The following is a 15,438-nucleotide window of genomic DNA, read 5'->3' as shown; positions in this document are numbered from 1 at the left end:
TTATACACGTCATGTGGATAAATTATACACGTCATGTGGATAAATTACCCACGTTATGTGGACAAATAAGTAAATTATACACGTCGTTGGATAATTTGGACAATTATCCACGTCATGTGGATAAATTAGATAAATTATACACGTCATGTGGATAAATTACCCACGTTATGTGGAAAAATAAGTAAATTATACACGTCGTTGGATAATTTGGACAATTATCCACGTCATGTGGATAAATTAGATAAATTATCCAAGTCATGTTGATAAATTAGATAAATTATACACGTCATGTGGATAAATTGGATAAATTATTCACGTCATGTGGATAAATTAGATAAATTATCCACGTCATGTGGATAAACTATTCACTTCATGTGGATAAATTAGATAAATTATCTACGTCATGTGAATAGATTAGATAAATTATATACGTCATGTGAATAAATTAGATAAATTATCTACGTCATGTGAATAAATTAGATAAATTATCCACGTCATGTGGATAAATTAGATAAATTATCCACGTCATGTGGATAAATTAGATAAATTATCCGCGTCATTGGATAAATTAGATAAATATCCAAGTCATGTGAATAAATTAGATAAATTATCCACGTCATGTGGATAAGCTATTCACGTCATGTGGATAAATTAGATAAATTATCCACGTCATGTGAATAAATTAGATAAATTATCCACGTCATGTGGATAAATTATACACGTCATGTGGATAAATTATCCACGTCATGTGGATAAATTAGATAAATTATCCACGTCATGTGGATAAGTTATTCACGTCATGTGGATAAATTAGACAAATTATCCACATCATGTGGATAAATTAGATAAATTATCCACGTCATGTAGATAAATTATCCACGTCGCGGATAAAGTGGAAAATCATCCACATCATGTGGATAAAGTGGATAAAATATCCAAGTCATGTGGATAAATTACATAAATTATCCACGTCATGTGGATAAATTGGATAAAGTATCCACGTCATGTGGATAAATTGGATAAATTATCCACGTCATGTGGATAAATTATCCACGTCATGTGGATAAATTATTCACGTCATGTGGATAAGTTAGACAAATTATCCACGTCATGTGGATAAATTAGATAAATTATCCACGTCATGTGGATAAATTATTCACGTCATGTGGATAAATTAGACAAATTATCCACGTCATGTAGATAAATTATCCACGTCGCGGATAAAGTGGAAAATCATCGACATCATGTGGATAAAGTGGATAAATTATCCAAGTCATGTGGATAAATTACATAAACTATCAACGTCATGTGTATAAATTGGATAAAGTATCCACGTCATGTGCATAAATTGGATAAATTATCCATTCTCGTCATGTAGATAAATTATCCAAGTCATGTGGATGAGGTGAAGGAAGTGGATACATTATCCTTCCATCCTTTATTTACATCGGTATATCTTACATAAAAAAATTGCATTAATTACATAAAAAACAGATGTAAAAAGTTCAGGTAGAACATAGGGCATCGACAAGCTCTCTCCATCTCCTTCTATCATTGGCCAGATGTTTTGCCTGGCCCCAGGATATATGGGCTGATTCAAGCTCTCTTTTTGTACAACGGATCCATGTGTTTCTTGGACGTCCTCTCTTACGTTGTCCTTGCGGATTCCAGTCTAGAACTGTTCTGGCGCTGTCACTGTGTGGTCGCCGAAAGATGTGGCCTATCCAAGTCCATTTCCTCCTTCGAATTTCTACCTCGACAGGGCTACAATTGGTTCGGAGCAGTAGTTCCGAATTTGATATTTTATTAGGCCAGAAGATTCTCAGAAGTTGGCGTAGGCACCGATTGATAAATACTTGGAGCTTTCTAGTGGTCGCTTGCGTAAAACTCCAAGTCGTACAACCATACAGTAGAATAGATTTGACACTGCAGTTAAATATCCTAATTTTAGTTGTGATTGATATGGCACTACACCTTCAGACTTTATTGAGTGATCGGAACGCATTTCTAGCTTTGTTAATACGATCGCTGATATCTGCTTCTGATCCGCCGTCTTTGGTAATCTTGCTACCTAAGTAGCAGAAGTGTTCTACGTCTTCGATAATTTGTCCGTTTACTGAGAGTGGCGTTTGACTTGTTGTGCCTAATCTCATAAGCTTTGTCTTTGCGGTGTTTATTTTTAGACCAACTTTTGAGGCATGTCGGGTAAGCGATTCCAATTTGGTTTTGATGTGGTCGAAGTTGTGGGCGAAAAAGCAAATGTCATCTGCATAATCGATGTCGCCAAGGAAATCATTTACATTCCAACGAATGCCATGGGGGGCCTCGATGTTTGTTGTCTCTAGAACAGAATCTAGAAGTATAAGGAAAAGTGTGGGGGATAAGAGACATCCTTGCTTTACACCCTTACTGGTTTCGAAGGGTAGACTTTCTTTGCCGTTGAAACGGACGGACGTTTTGGCGTCTCTATAGAGTTCCCTGATTAGGGATACAATTTTAAGAGGGAGGCCTTTATTTATAAGGGCGTTCCACATAGCATCTTTATATACCACCCTCGTTAATGCCATAAAAACAACAATATTCACAAACGTTTTTAATTTTGCAACAATTTTTTTTTCTTCAATTAAATTAATTGTCGGGTTCATGATTTCACATTCATTGCCGGCGTTTTATAAAAAGTATGACCCAATTTTTCTGTCTACTTGAAATCAAATTTTAATTTTATCTCCACCTCTCGATCACGTTTCACCCCACCACAAATTTCTGTAACTCCCTCTTCGCAACTTACGTTTAACGTATTTCGAGTTTTTAAAACTTTTGGAAATTTTCGAGAAATCAACGGCATTAAAAATACTGATTGATTTCAAGCATTGTCATCATCGACCACTAACAAACAACAACAACTATCTTTGGAATAAACGAACCCTAGAAATTATAGAAATTCATTAGTTTTTGATGTACGCAATTTTTTTTTATTTTAAGATTTTTGATTTTGAATTTTAATTTTACTTTTATTTTAATACATTGTTATGCATTATGTTTTTTAGTATGAAATGTATATTCAAAATTTATAGCATGCCTATTGCATTTTTATAGTTAATGGTTTTTCTTTATTTCATCTAAGAAAAACCCTATTTTTGACAAGATTTAAGTGGACATTCTCTTTCAAGTAAGGTTTGCGTATATTTGCCATTGATAACCATTCCTTCATCCGCAGTAAGGCTATGTAGGTAAAAATGAATAATTATTAAAATATTGAAATATATTCCAACAAAACTTACCCTATGTTATGTAAAACCTTTGTATCTGCCCATGTTATATAGGTGATTACAAAAAGTACAACGAGGAATAACTGAAATAAAAATATTTTTTTTCTAGATTTTGTATTGTTTGGTTTATTTTTTATTTTAAATTCTTACCAGAAATTTCATATTGCTAAGAAGCGGTTTTATTTTGTGGATTAAGACTTTCTGAACCCAAAATACGACTGATGCCAATTTGTGCCCTGGGGCTGATTTTATTCTGTTTCAAACCTCCACAATTTACCAAGCAACAAACTATAATCAACCTATTTTGTATATCTTTTTAAACAGGTTTTAGGTTTTTGACTGTATTTTAAACGTCCGAAATAGGTGTGAACGTGTTTTGGTTTTTTGACTGTATTTTTAACGTCCGAAATAGGTGTGGACGTATATAAAAGAATGCATTAAATATGCATTGTTTTTTTTAGTATGAAATCTAAATGCAAAATATATGGCATACCTATTTTATTTTTATAGTTAATGGGGTTTCTTTATTAAATTTAAGAAAAAAAAAACTTATTTTTAACCTATACTTTTCAATGTATTTGCGTTTAATGGATCCGGTTCTGGTGCCGGGAAATGTGCTGGTTCGTCTCCAGGTTTTAATACTGGAACGTCTCCAGGTGTTAATACTGGAATTAATGTATATTTAGCATGATAACCATTTTTATCCGCCACATAAATTACAATTAATTCCAGGGGGGGTTGAAAATCAGATGGAAATAAGGTTTGCCTATATTTGCCATTGATAACCAGTTCTTCATCCGCAGTATTTGCATTGTTGAGAGATATTTGTTCATTACGTGAACTAAGTAAGTCTTCAATGCTATGTAGGTACATATGAATAATTATTAAAATATTGAAATATATTCCAACAAAACTTACACTATGTTATGTAACACCTTTGTATCTGCCCATGTTATATAGGTGATTACAAAAAGTACAGCGAGGAATAACTGAAATAAAAATATTTTTTCTAGATTTTGTATTGTTTGGTTTATTTTTTATTTTAAATTCTTACCACAAATTTCATATTGCTAACAAGCGGCTTTATTTTGTGGTTTAAGACTTTCTGAACCCAAAATACGACTGATGCCAATTTGTGCCCTGGAGCTAATTTTATTTTGTTTCAAACCTCCACTAACTATCATCAAACTATTTTGTAAATCGTTACATCATTCTCGTCATTTGGATAATGTAGATAAATTATTCACGTCCTGTGGATAAATTATCCATGTCATGTGGATAAATTAGATAAATTATCGACGTCAAGGGGGTAAATTAGCTACTTTAGCCACATATGGTGGATAAATTAGATAAACTATATACATGTAGATGCATTAGGTACATTATCCGCGTCATGTGGATAAAGTTAGATACATTATCCACCTCTTTTGGATAAAGTAGATACCTTAGTTAACCAATTTATGTGGACAAAATAGATACGTTATCGGCATTATGTGGATATGGTAAAAAAATGGATTCCACAACTATCTTTGGAATAAACGAACCCTAGAAATTATAGAAATTCATTAGTTTTTGATGTACGAAATTATTGCCCTCAGAAACACTGCGGAACAACAACAACAAGGAAAAACATCATAACAAACACGTTTTTTTTTTTAAACCAGACCCCTGAATAGGAAAAGGAACAGGAGGAGAATATTTATTTAGGGCCTGTTTATGTATGTCGATAAGAAAACGAATGCGGAAGAAAAACTACCAAATTTGAGTGTGTATTTCAAATTTGTTTTTTGTTTTGAAGCAACAGCAAGTAAAATAATATTTCAAAAACTAAAGTTTGGGTGTCTTTCATGCGCACACATTTTCGTTTCGAAATACATAAACTGGGGGTTAGTTTTCTTTCTTTCGAAACAAAAGGAAAAGAATTAATCTGAACACGGTAAGTAAAGGCATTTTTTTTTTATTTTAAAAATTTTCATTTTGAATTTTAATTTTACTTATATTTTAAGACATTGTTATGCATTATGTTTTTTAGTATGAAATCTAAATGCAAAATTTATAGCATGCCTATTTCATTTTTATAGTTAATGGTTTTTCTTTATTAAATTTAAGAAAAACACTTATTTTTAACGCGTGCAACTTTTCAATGTTCCTACACATACTGGTGAATGTGCTGGACCGTCTCCAGGTTTTATTACTGGAGCGTCTTCAGGTGTTAATGTATAGTTAGCATGATAACCATTTTTATCAGCCACATAAATTACAATTAAATTGAGTAAGCGTTGATGAAATTCCGATGGAAGAAAGGTTTGCCTATATTCGCCATTGATAACCAGTTCTTCATCCGCAGTATTTGCATTGTTGAGAGATATTTGTTCAACGCGTGAACTGTCATCGTATTTAAGGCTATGTAGGTACATATGAATAATTATTAAAATATTGAAATATATTCCAACAAAACTTACTACTTTATGTTATGTAACACCTTTGTATCTGCCCATGTTATATAGGTGATTACAAAAAGTACAGCGAGGAATAACTGAAATAAAAATATTTTTTCTAAATTTTGTATTGTTTGGTATATTTTTTATTTTAAATTCTTACCACAAATTTCATATTGCTAACAAGGGGCTTTGTTTTTTTTTTGGTTTAAGACTTTCTGAACCCAAAATACGACTGATGCCAACTTTTGCCCTGGGGCTAATTTTATTTCGTTTCAAACCTCCACTATTTACCAAGCAACAAACTATAATCAACCTGTTTTGTATATCTTGTTAAATAGGTTTTGGTTTTTTGACTGTATTTTTAACGTCCGAAATAGGTGTGTGAACGTATATAAAAGAACATAAATGGTTAACCCATTATCATTAGCATAATTATAATTTTTTCAAAATACGCTGTTCTTTTGGTGAACAATGTGAATTAAGTTCAGCCAAAAAACATAATGCATAATTTTTTAGTATGAAATCTAAATGCAAAATTTATAGCATGCCTATTTCATTTTTATTGTTAATGGTTTTTCTTTATTAAATTTAAGAAAAAAGTTATTTTTAACTCCCTAAACTTTTCAATGCATCTCCGGTTAATGATGTCGGTTTGTGTGTTGTCGGTCCCTGTACCGGTTTCGGTTCCGGTAATGTGCCGGTTCCAAAACACGTTCAGATGTTAATGTGAGCCAAGGCTATAGTCGGGTTGGACCGACTATGTGCTACCCTACACCACTACCCCTGTGCATAAGCGTTTGACTGGTAATATTCAAAATATTAAAATTGGGATAACTTAGCGCCTTTGCTCTGAATGTCTTCATTAATACAGGCCAATTTTGTTAAAACGCATTTAAGTACATCGCCAGTACAACTTAAATAAAATATAGAAAAGTGGGATCTACGCCAACCATTAATAGACTTCTTTCCCTGTGAGACCTTCATCAACCCTCAAAATTTCGTGATGATCCGATCAAAATTCCGACCTGTAGTGTGATTGCACAAAAAATGGAAAATTGGATGCATTAACGACTATTGTGATATCTCTGCTGTTTGACCGCCTATGACAACCTACTTCATATCGTTGTAAAGGTCATATTTTCTACTTTTCTTGCCAGGTTTTGCTTCCGATATACCTCTTACATGAGAGAGGTATTCACTTTGAAATAAAACGTTGGCTTATTCTACAAATAAGTTTTTTTTTTCAAATTCCGACCCCTGAATAATATCCCCCCTTTACCAATATCAATAGATTTTATCCCTTTAAGGGGGGCCCCACCCTTAACAACCAAAATTTCGTGACGATCCAATCAAAATTGCGACCTGTAGCGCGATTTCGAAAAAATTTAAAAACGGGATGTATTACCGACTATTGCTATATCTCCGTTATTTGGCCGTCTACGGCAACCTACTTTGCATCATTGTAAAGTTGGAATATTCTACTTTCATAGTCGTCATTATAATTAAAATCGCAAAAATTAAAAGTTGGGTTGTATTAGCGACTATTACGATATCTTCGTTGTTTGACCACCTTCTGTACATCATTGTAAAGGCGATATTTTCTACTTTCATTAGCAGGTTTTGGTTTTGCTATACCCCTTATAGAAGCGGAGATATTCGCTTTGAAATAAAACGTTGACTTTTTCTCCAAATAAGCTTTTTGGCCATTCCGACCCCTGAATATTATCCGACCATTACCAAAATCAATAGGCTTCTTCCTCTGTAGGACCCCCAATAACCCCCAAAATTTCGTAACGATCCGATCAAAATTGCGGCCTGGAGCGTGATTACAAAAAGTGGATAAATGGGATGTATTACCGAATATTGCGTTATCTCCGTGATTTGGCCACCTACGCCAACCTACTTTGCATCGTTGTAAAGGCGGGTTTTTCTACTTTCATAGCCTGGCATTTTTTTTTTGGAAAGCCGCCAACCAAAGCTGTGATATTCGTCATTATAACTAAAATCGCAAAAATGAAAATATGGGTTTAATTTGCGGCCTATTGCGATATCCTCGTTGTTTGATCATCTACGACAACCTCCTTTACATCGTTACAAAGGTGATATTTTCTACTTTCATTAGCAGGTTCTGCTTTTAGTATACCCATTAAGGAAGCTGAGATATTTGCTTTGGAAAAATACGTTGACTTTTTCTCCAAATAAGCTTTTTGCCAATTTCGACCCCTGAATATTATCCGACCATCACCAAAATCAATCCCAGCAAAATGTTTGCCTCCAAAGATGCAGTTAAATTATATGTACAAGTAATCTGGAAGTGCATCCAATTATGCATTTTCACTCATGATTTTTACAAGAGCGTGACTACTGAAAGATGCACTCCATAGCACAGCATTTTAACTAACCCTTTAGCACTGCATTTTAACTGACCCTTGGCACTGCATTTTATGGATGTGATTCTTTGCATTGCATCCAAAAGCGCTTAAAATGTGAGGCATGGAGTGCCTTTTTCATGACTCCGTTTGAACTGCATCAAAACATGCCGTGATAGAAGTAGTCTACATTGCACTGCTTCCAATTTATTTTGCTGGGAACCTTCTTCCCCTTCGGGACCCTCATCAACACCCAAAATCTGGTGACGATCCGATCAAAATTGCGACCTGTAGAGTGATTACAAGGTTTAGATGGACAGACGGACGGACGGAAACACATAGCCAGATCGACTCAGCTCGAGTCGAGACAATCATTATACCCTCAGTCTTTAGGCTAAGGAGGGTATATACACTTTGATACGACGAAAATGTGCCTCATCGAAATAATGGTTTTAGATCCCAAGTATGTTTGGACGAAATGTGTTTCAGACAATTTGGAGTCGATCTAGCAATGTCCGTCCGTCCGTCTATCTGTCTGTCCTGCTGGCTGGAGCGCACGATAACTCTCGAACGGATGAACCGATTCGGTTCAAATTTTGGCTTTCGTAATACTTTGCCCAAACGTGGTTTAAGTTCGAAGATGAGCTACATCGGTCCACTCCTTCCGGTACCTCCCCCACAAAAGTTCGGAAAGTTTGTGCGCACGATTACTCTTGAAGGGAGTGACCGATTTGGTCCATACATTGTATAGCGTAAACTTTCTACCAGAGTAATATAAGTTTCCAATATGGTCTCAATAGGTCCACTCCGTCGGGTACCTGCCACACAAAATTTCGGAGAAGTTCAGTTTAGGGCCATCTCTCGAATCGCTTTGATTTTTGTTTTAATAACTTGTATTCACTGCCCTCTATACGACGGTACAAGTTTCATTAAAGGCAAATCCGTACTTCCTGAGAAAATAGCACGAAAGTTGCAAAAACCCCTATGACACCGTGTGTGGCGGTTGGAGCGCAAGATAACTCTTGAACGGATCTGCCGATTCGGTCCAAAATTTGGCCTTAGTAAAATTTTGTCCAAACATAGTTTAAGTTTGAAGATAAGCCATATCGGTCCACTCCTTCAGGTACCTCCCCCACAAAAGTTCAAAAATGTTCGGAAAAATTGTTCGTACGGTGGTAACTCTTGAAGGGAGTGGCCGAATTGGTCTATACTTTACACATCCTAATATATCTACCAGATATAGATCATGTTCAAATATGGACTATATTTGTCCACTCCATCCGGTACCTCCCACACAAAATTTCGGATAAGTTCACTTTAAGACCTGCTCTCGAATCACTTTGATTTTTGTTGAAGCAACTTGCATTCGCTGCATCAATTACGATGGTAAAAGTTTTTTTTAGGGGCAAGTCCATACTACTTGAGAAAACGGCCCGAAGGGTGTAAAAACCCCCTATATAAAACCCACCATATGTTGTGGCTGGAGATCCACTTCCATAACGGTCAATGTCGATCCATTCCTTTTAGTATATCCTCCGCAAAACTTTTGATCTTTAATCCTAATCAACATTTTTGTCAGTTCAAACGCCCAAAAGTTTTAAAACAACCTAAATACATACACAGTCTTACATAAGTATACGTACGCCCCATAAATCTCGGGTTTTAGAAAAAGTAATGATATTTATGAAATTCCAAGTACACAGGTTTATTTCGTCTCACTAATAAACAATATTTAATACAACAAAAGTATATTCCATAATATAAATAACGGTAAATTTTACAAAAACCCAAAAATGATACTTACAAAAGTATACATACGCCCCAAGGAAATATGAGTATTATCGTACAATTTATGGAATTAACAGCAAAATTTATACATTTTATTGTTTTGGCGAATGTGTCTGGGTGTCCGAGATATATTTTAGAGAAAAAAAAATAATTTTTGGGTGTTAATTGCCGTTATTTAATGCCAAACTTCTTGTATAGCTCGTTAAAGCGGACCATTGCCGATTTCTTTCCGTTTTAGGTATTTGAGTATACAAAAGCCACAATATTAGTGTCAGATTATAGATTTTGATATCCTAGAAAGCTTTTTAGTTGACCTTGTGCATAACACACCTTCCTGGGAGTCGATAAATTCACATTTTTCCTGGGATATCTCAGGAAGTTAATAGATTCCTCGGAATTCTTGGGTCAAATTACATACAGAAGACCTTGAATTGTGTTTTCATATGGTGTTATATAATCCTTGGACACCAATTGAATCGGAAATACTAAATATTCTGTTATAAACCTGCTCCCAAAGCATCAAAATATAATCACTACCAAAAAGCATGAAATTTACACTGTGAACAACGTAGTTTTCGTATTATTTCCGAGGATTTCCGAGGAATCTATTAACTTCCTGAGATATCCCAGGATATCCCTGAGATATCTAGCAAAAACTTCATCACGCCATATCGCGAAAGTTCGACTCACGGCGAATCTGTCCTTCGGGGTTCTGTATATACTCACCAAGGCCTTTCATCTCCAATAGGAATTTTCCACCCCCCAGACTTTGAGCTCCATTTTGTTGCACAGTGTAATTATTAAAATATTGAAATATATTCCAACAAAACTTACAATATGTTATGTAGCACCCTTGCATCTGCCCATGTTATACAGCGCTGTACAAAAAGTACAGCGAGCAATAACTGAAATAAAAATATTTTTTCTAGATTTTGTATTTTTTGGTCTATTTTTTATTTTAAATTCTTACCAGAAATTTCAGCGGCTTTATTTTGTGGTTTAAGACTTTCTGAACCCAAAATACGACTGAATCCAATTTGTGCCTGGGGCTAATTTTATTTTGTTTCCAACCTCCACAATTTACCAAGCAACAAACTATCATCAAACTATTTTGTAAATCTTCTTAAACAGGTTTTTAAACTGTATTTTTATTGTCCGAAATAGGTGTGGGCGAATATAAAAAAAACATAATGGGTTAGATAAATAACATGTTTACAATACGCTGCTCTTTTGGTGAAGAAATGTTAATTAAGTTCAGCCAAACAATAATTAACTCACGGTTATTTATCTTTTATGCCTAAAGTGTTTTGTAGGTAGGGTCTCGCCCGAGATGATATGAAGGTGGTATTGAAAAACTACCTTGAAGTCGTCGATAAAGTCATGTAAATAAAATAGATGCATTATCCACGTTATATGGATAAAGTAAATGCATTATCCATGTCATGTAGATAAAGTAGATACAGATAAATTAGATACATTTTCCAAATCATAAAGTAGATAAGTTATCCACGTCATGCGTATAAGATAATATACCTTATACACGTCAAACACATAAAGTATATACATTATCTACCTCGTGCGCATAAAGTAGACAATTTATCTATGCTATACGGATAAAAACTAAACGTAAAATAGATACATTATCCTCATCATATGGATAAAGTAACGTATCTACGACATATGGATAAATTAGATAAATTATCCACGCCATGTGGATAAATTAGATAAATTATCCACGCCATGTGGATAAATTAGATACATCATTCACGTCATGTGGATAATGTATATAAATTATCCACGTCATGCGGTTAAATTAGATACATTATCCACGTCATGTGGATAATGTAGATAAATTATCCATGTCATGTGGATAAATTAGCTGCTTTAGCTACATAAGGTGGATAAATTAGATAAACTATATACATGTAGATACATTAGGTACATTATCCGCGTCATGTGGATAAAGTTAGATACATTATCCACCTCTTTTGGATAAAGTAGATACCTTAGTTAACCAATTCATGTGGACAAAATAGATACTTTATCAGCGTTATGTGGATATATTAAAAAAATGGATTCCACATCCTGGTTATGTCGATTTATTTATTTATTCCCTGACTTTATACACCACCCTCGTTTATAAAATAAATAACAATATTCACAAAACTTTTTTACTTTTGCAAAACACTTTTCTTCAATTAAATCAATTGTCGGGCTCATGATTTCCCACTCATTGCCGGCGCTTTAAACAAATTATGAGCTAATTTTTTCTGTCTACTTTAAAACAAATTTTAATTTTCTCTCCACCTCTCTCTCTCCCTCTCTCTTTTCAGGCATAATTTCAAACTAAACTTAACATCATCTGCAACAACAACAAAACTAAGATTTCTATAAGCAAACCTAATTCTTCCAAATCTTCGATCGATGACATTTCACCCCACCGCAACTTTCTGTAACTCCCTCTTCACGACTTACGTTTAACGTATTTTGAGTTTTTAAAACTTTTGGAAATTTTGTTCGAGAAATCAACGGCATTAAAAATTCTGATTGATTTCAAGCATTGTCATCATCGACCACTAACAAACAACAACAACTATCTTTGGAATAAACGAACCCCAGAAATTATAGAAATTCATTAGTTTTTTTCCCCCATTTGATGTACGAAATTATTGCCCACAGAAACACTGCGGAACAACAACAACAAGGAAAAACATTGTAAGAAACACGGATTTTTTTTAAACCAGACCCCCGAATAGGAAGAGGAACAGGAGGAGAATATTTATTTAGTTTTCTTTCTTTCGAAACAAAAGGAAAGGAATTAATCTGAACACGGTAAGTAAACGCATTTTATTTTTATTTTAAAATTTTTGATTTTCAATTTTAATTTTACTTATATTTTAAGACATTGTTATGCATTATGTTTTTCTAGTATGAAATCTAAATGCAAAATTTATAGCATGCCTCTTTCAGTTTTTTTAGTTAATGGTTTTTCTTTATTAAATTTAAGAAAAAACTTATTTTTAACCACTACCCCCGCCGGCCAAACTTTGCAATGTTCTTAGGTTTAATTTAGACGGTTTCGGTTTCGGTTTCGGTTCCGGTTTCGGTTCCGCTTTCGGTGTTAATTCTGGAACTTGTTCAGGTGCTAATACTGGAATTAATGTATATTTAGCATGATAACCATTTTTATCAGCCACATAATTTACAATTAAATTGAGTGAGCTTTGATGAAATTCCGATGGAAAAAAGGTTTGCCTATATTCGCCATCGATAACCAGTTCTTCATCCGCAGTATTTGCATTGTTGAGAGATATTTGTTCATAACGTGAATTATCTGTGTCTTCAATGCTATGTAGGTACAAATGAATAATTATTAAAATATTGAAATATATTCCAACAAAACTTACACTATGTTATGTAGCACCTTTGTATCTGCCCATGTTATATAGGTGATTACAAAAAGTACAGCGAGGAATAACTGAAATAAAAATATTTTTTCTATATTTTGTATTGTTTGGTATATTTTTTTTATTTTAAATTCTTACCACAAATTTCATATTGCTAACAAGCGGCTTTGTTTTTTTGGTTTAAGACTTTCTGAACCCAAAATACGACTGATGCCAATTTGTGCCCTGAGGCTAATTTTATTTTGTTTCAAAACTCCACTATTTACCAAGCAACAAACTATCATCAAACTATTTTGTAAATCTTGTTAAACAGGTTTTGGTTTGTTGACTGTATTTTTAACGTCCGAAATAGGCGTGTGAACGTATATAAAAGAACATAACCTGGCAAACCCATTATCATTAGCATAATTATAATTTTTTCAAAATACGCTGGTCTTTTGGTAAACAATGTGAATTAAGTTCAGCCAAAAAACATAATGCATAATTTTTTAGTATGAAATCTGCAAAATGCATAATTTATAGCATGCCTATTTCATTTTTATATTTAATCGTTTTTCTTTATTAAATTTAAGAAAAACTCTATTTTTAACATAATCTTTTCAATGTACATGGTTTTACTGGTGTCGGTTTCGGTGGTCCCGGTAGTCCCGGTGGTCCCTTTCCCGGTTTCGATTCCGGTGTTAATGTATATTTAGCATGATAACCATTTTTATCAGCCACATAAATTACAATTAACTCCTGGGGGGATTGAACATCCCATGTAAATAAGGATTGCGTATAGTTGCCATTGATAACCAGTTCTTGATCCGCAGTATTTGCATTTTTGAGAGATATTTGTTCATAACGTGAACTTTCATCGTCTTCAATGCTATGTAGGTACATATGAATAATTATTAAAATATTGAAATATATTCCAACAAAACTTACTACTTTATGTTATGTAACACCTTTGTATCTGCCCATGTTATATAGGTGATTACAAAAAGTACAGCGAAGAATAACTGAAATAAAAATATTTTTTCTAGATTTTGTATTGTTTGGTATATTTTTTATTTTAAATTCTTATCACAAATTTCATATTGCTAACAAGGGGCTTTGTTTTTTGGTTTAAGACTTTCTGAACCCAAAATACGACTGATGCCAATTTGTGCCCTGGGGCTAATTTTATTTTGTTTCAAACCTCCACTATTTACCAAGCAACAAACTATAATCAACCTATTTTGTATATCTCGTTAAACAGGTTTTGTTTTTTTTTTTGACTGTATTTTTAACGTCCGAAATAGGTGTGAAAAGAATGCATTAAATATGCATTATGTTTTTTAGTATGAAATCAAAATGCAAAATGTATAGCATACCTATTTTATTTTTATATTTAATGGTTTTTCTTTATTAAATTTAAAAAATAACTTATTTTTAACCGATCATACTTTTCAATGTATTTTGGTTTAATGGATCCGGTTCCGGTGCCGGGAAATGTGCTGGTTCGTCTCCAGGTTTTAATACTGGAACGTCTTCAGGAGTTAATTCTGGAACGTATTCAGGTGCTAATGTATATTTAGCATGATAACCATTTTTGTCAGCCACATAAATTACAATTAACTCCAGGGGGGGTTTATACTCCTCCGATGGAAAAAAGGTTTGCCTATATTCGCCATCGATAACCAGTTCTTCATCCACAGTATTTGCATTGTTGAGAGATATTTGTTCATTACGTGAACTAAGGTAGTCATATATGCTATGTAGGTACAAATGAATAATTATTAAAATATTGAAATATATTCCAACAAAACTTACTTTATGTTATGTAACACCTTTGTATCTGCCCATATTATACAGCCCTGTACAAAAAGTACAGCGAAGAATAACTGAAATAAAAAAAAATTTCCTAGATTTTGTACTGTTAGATTTCTTTTTTTAAATTCTTACCACAAATTTCATATTGCTAACAAGCGGCTTTATTTTGTGGTTTAAGACTTTCTGAACCCAAAATACGACTGATGCCAATTTGTGCCCTGGGGCTAATTTTATTTTGTTTCAAACCTACACAATTTACCAAGCAACAAACTATCATCAACCTATTTTGTAAATCTTCTTAAACATGTTTTTTAACTGTATTTTTAACGTCCGAAATAGGTGTGAACGAATATAAAAGACCATAATGGGT

At 33.7% G+C, this 15,438-nt stretch overlaps 1 protein-coding gene across 27 annotated transcripts in view; it reads left to right on the top strand.

The window, feature by feature from the left end:
* LOC141389958 (ubiquitin carboxyl-terminal hydrolase 46-like) overlaps nucleotides 1–15,438 on the top strand; it is a 426,104-nt gene that overhangs the window by 176,758 nt on the left and 233,908 nt on the right. For 20 of the 27 annotated variants that reach the window (XM_073962273.1, XM_073962277.1, XM_073962265.1 and 17 more), the window contains one exon: nucleotides 12,201–12,699. The gene's annotated coding sequence lies outside the window, so the exon portion shown is untranslated. Of the gene's footprint in view, nucleotides 1–12,200; nucleotides 12,704–15,438 lie in introns of all 27 variants that reach the window. The other 7 variants (XM_073962272.1, XM_073962283.1, XM_073962278.1 and 4 more) reach the window with 1 other exon arrangement.

Source organism: Musca autumnalis, unplaced genomic scaffold, assembly GCF_047663935.1.
Source record: "Musca autumnalis isolate F117 unplaced genomic scaffold, ASM4766393v1 scaffold_1, whole genome shotgun sequence".
Lineage (NCBI taxonomy): Eukaryota > Metazoa > Arthropoda > Insecta > Diptera > Muscidae > Musca > Musca autumnalis.
The sequence above is the reverse complement of the archived record's forward strand: the minus strand, read 5'-3'. Positions and strand labels throughout refer to the sequence as shown.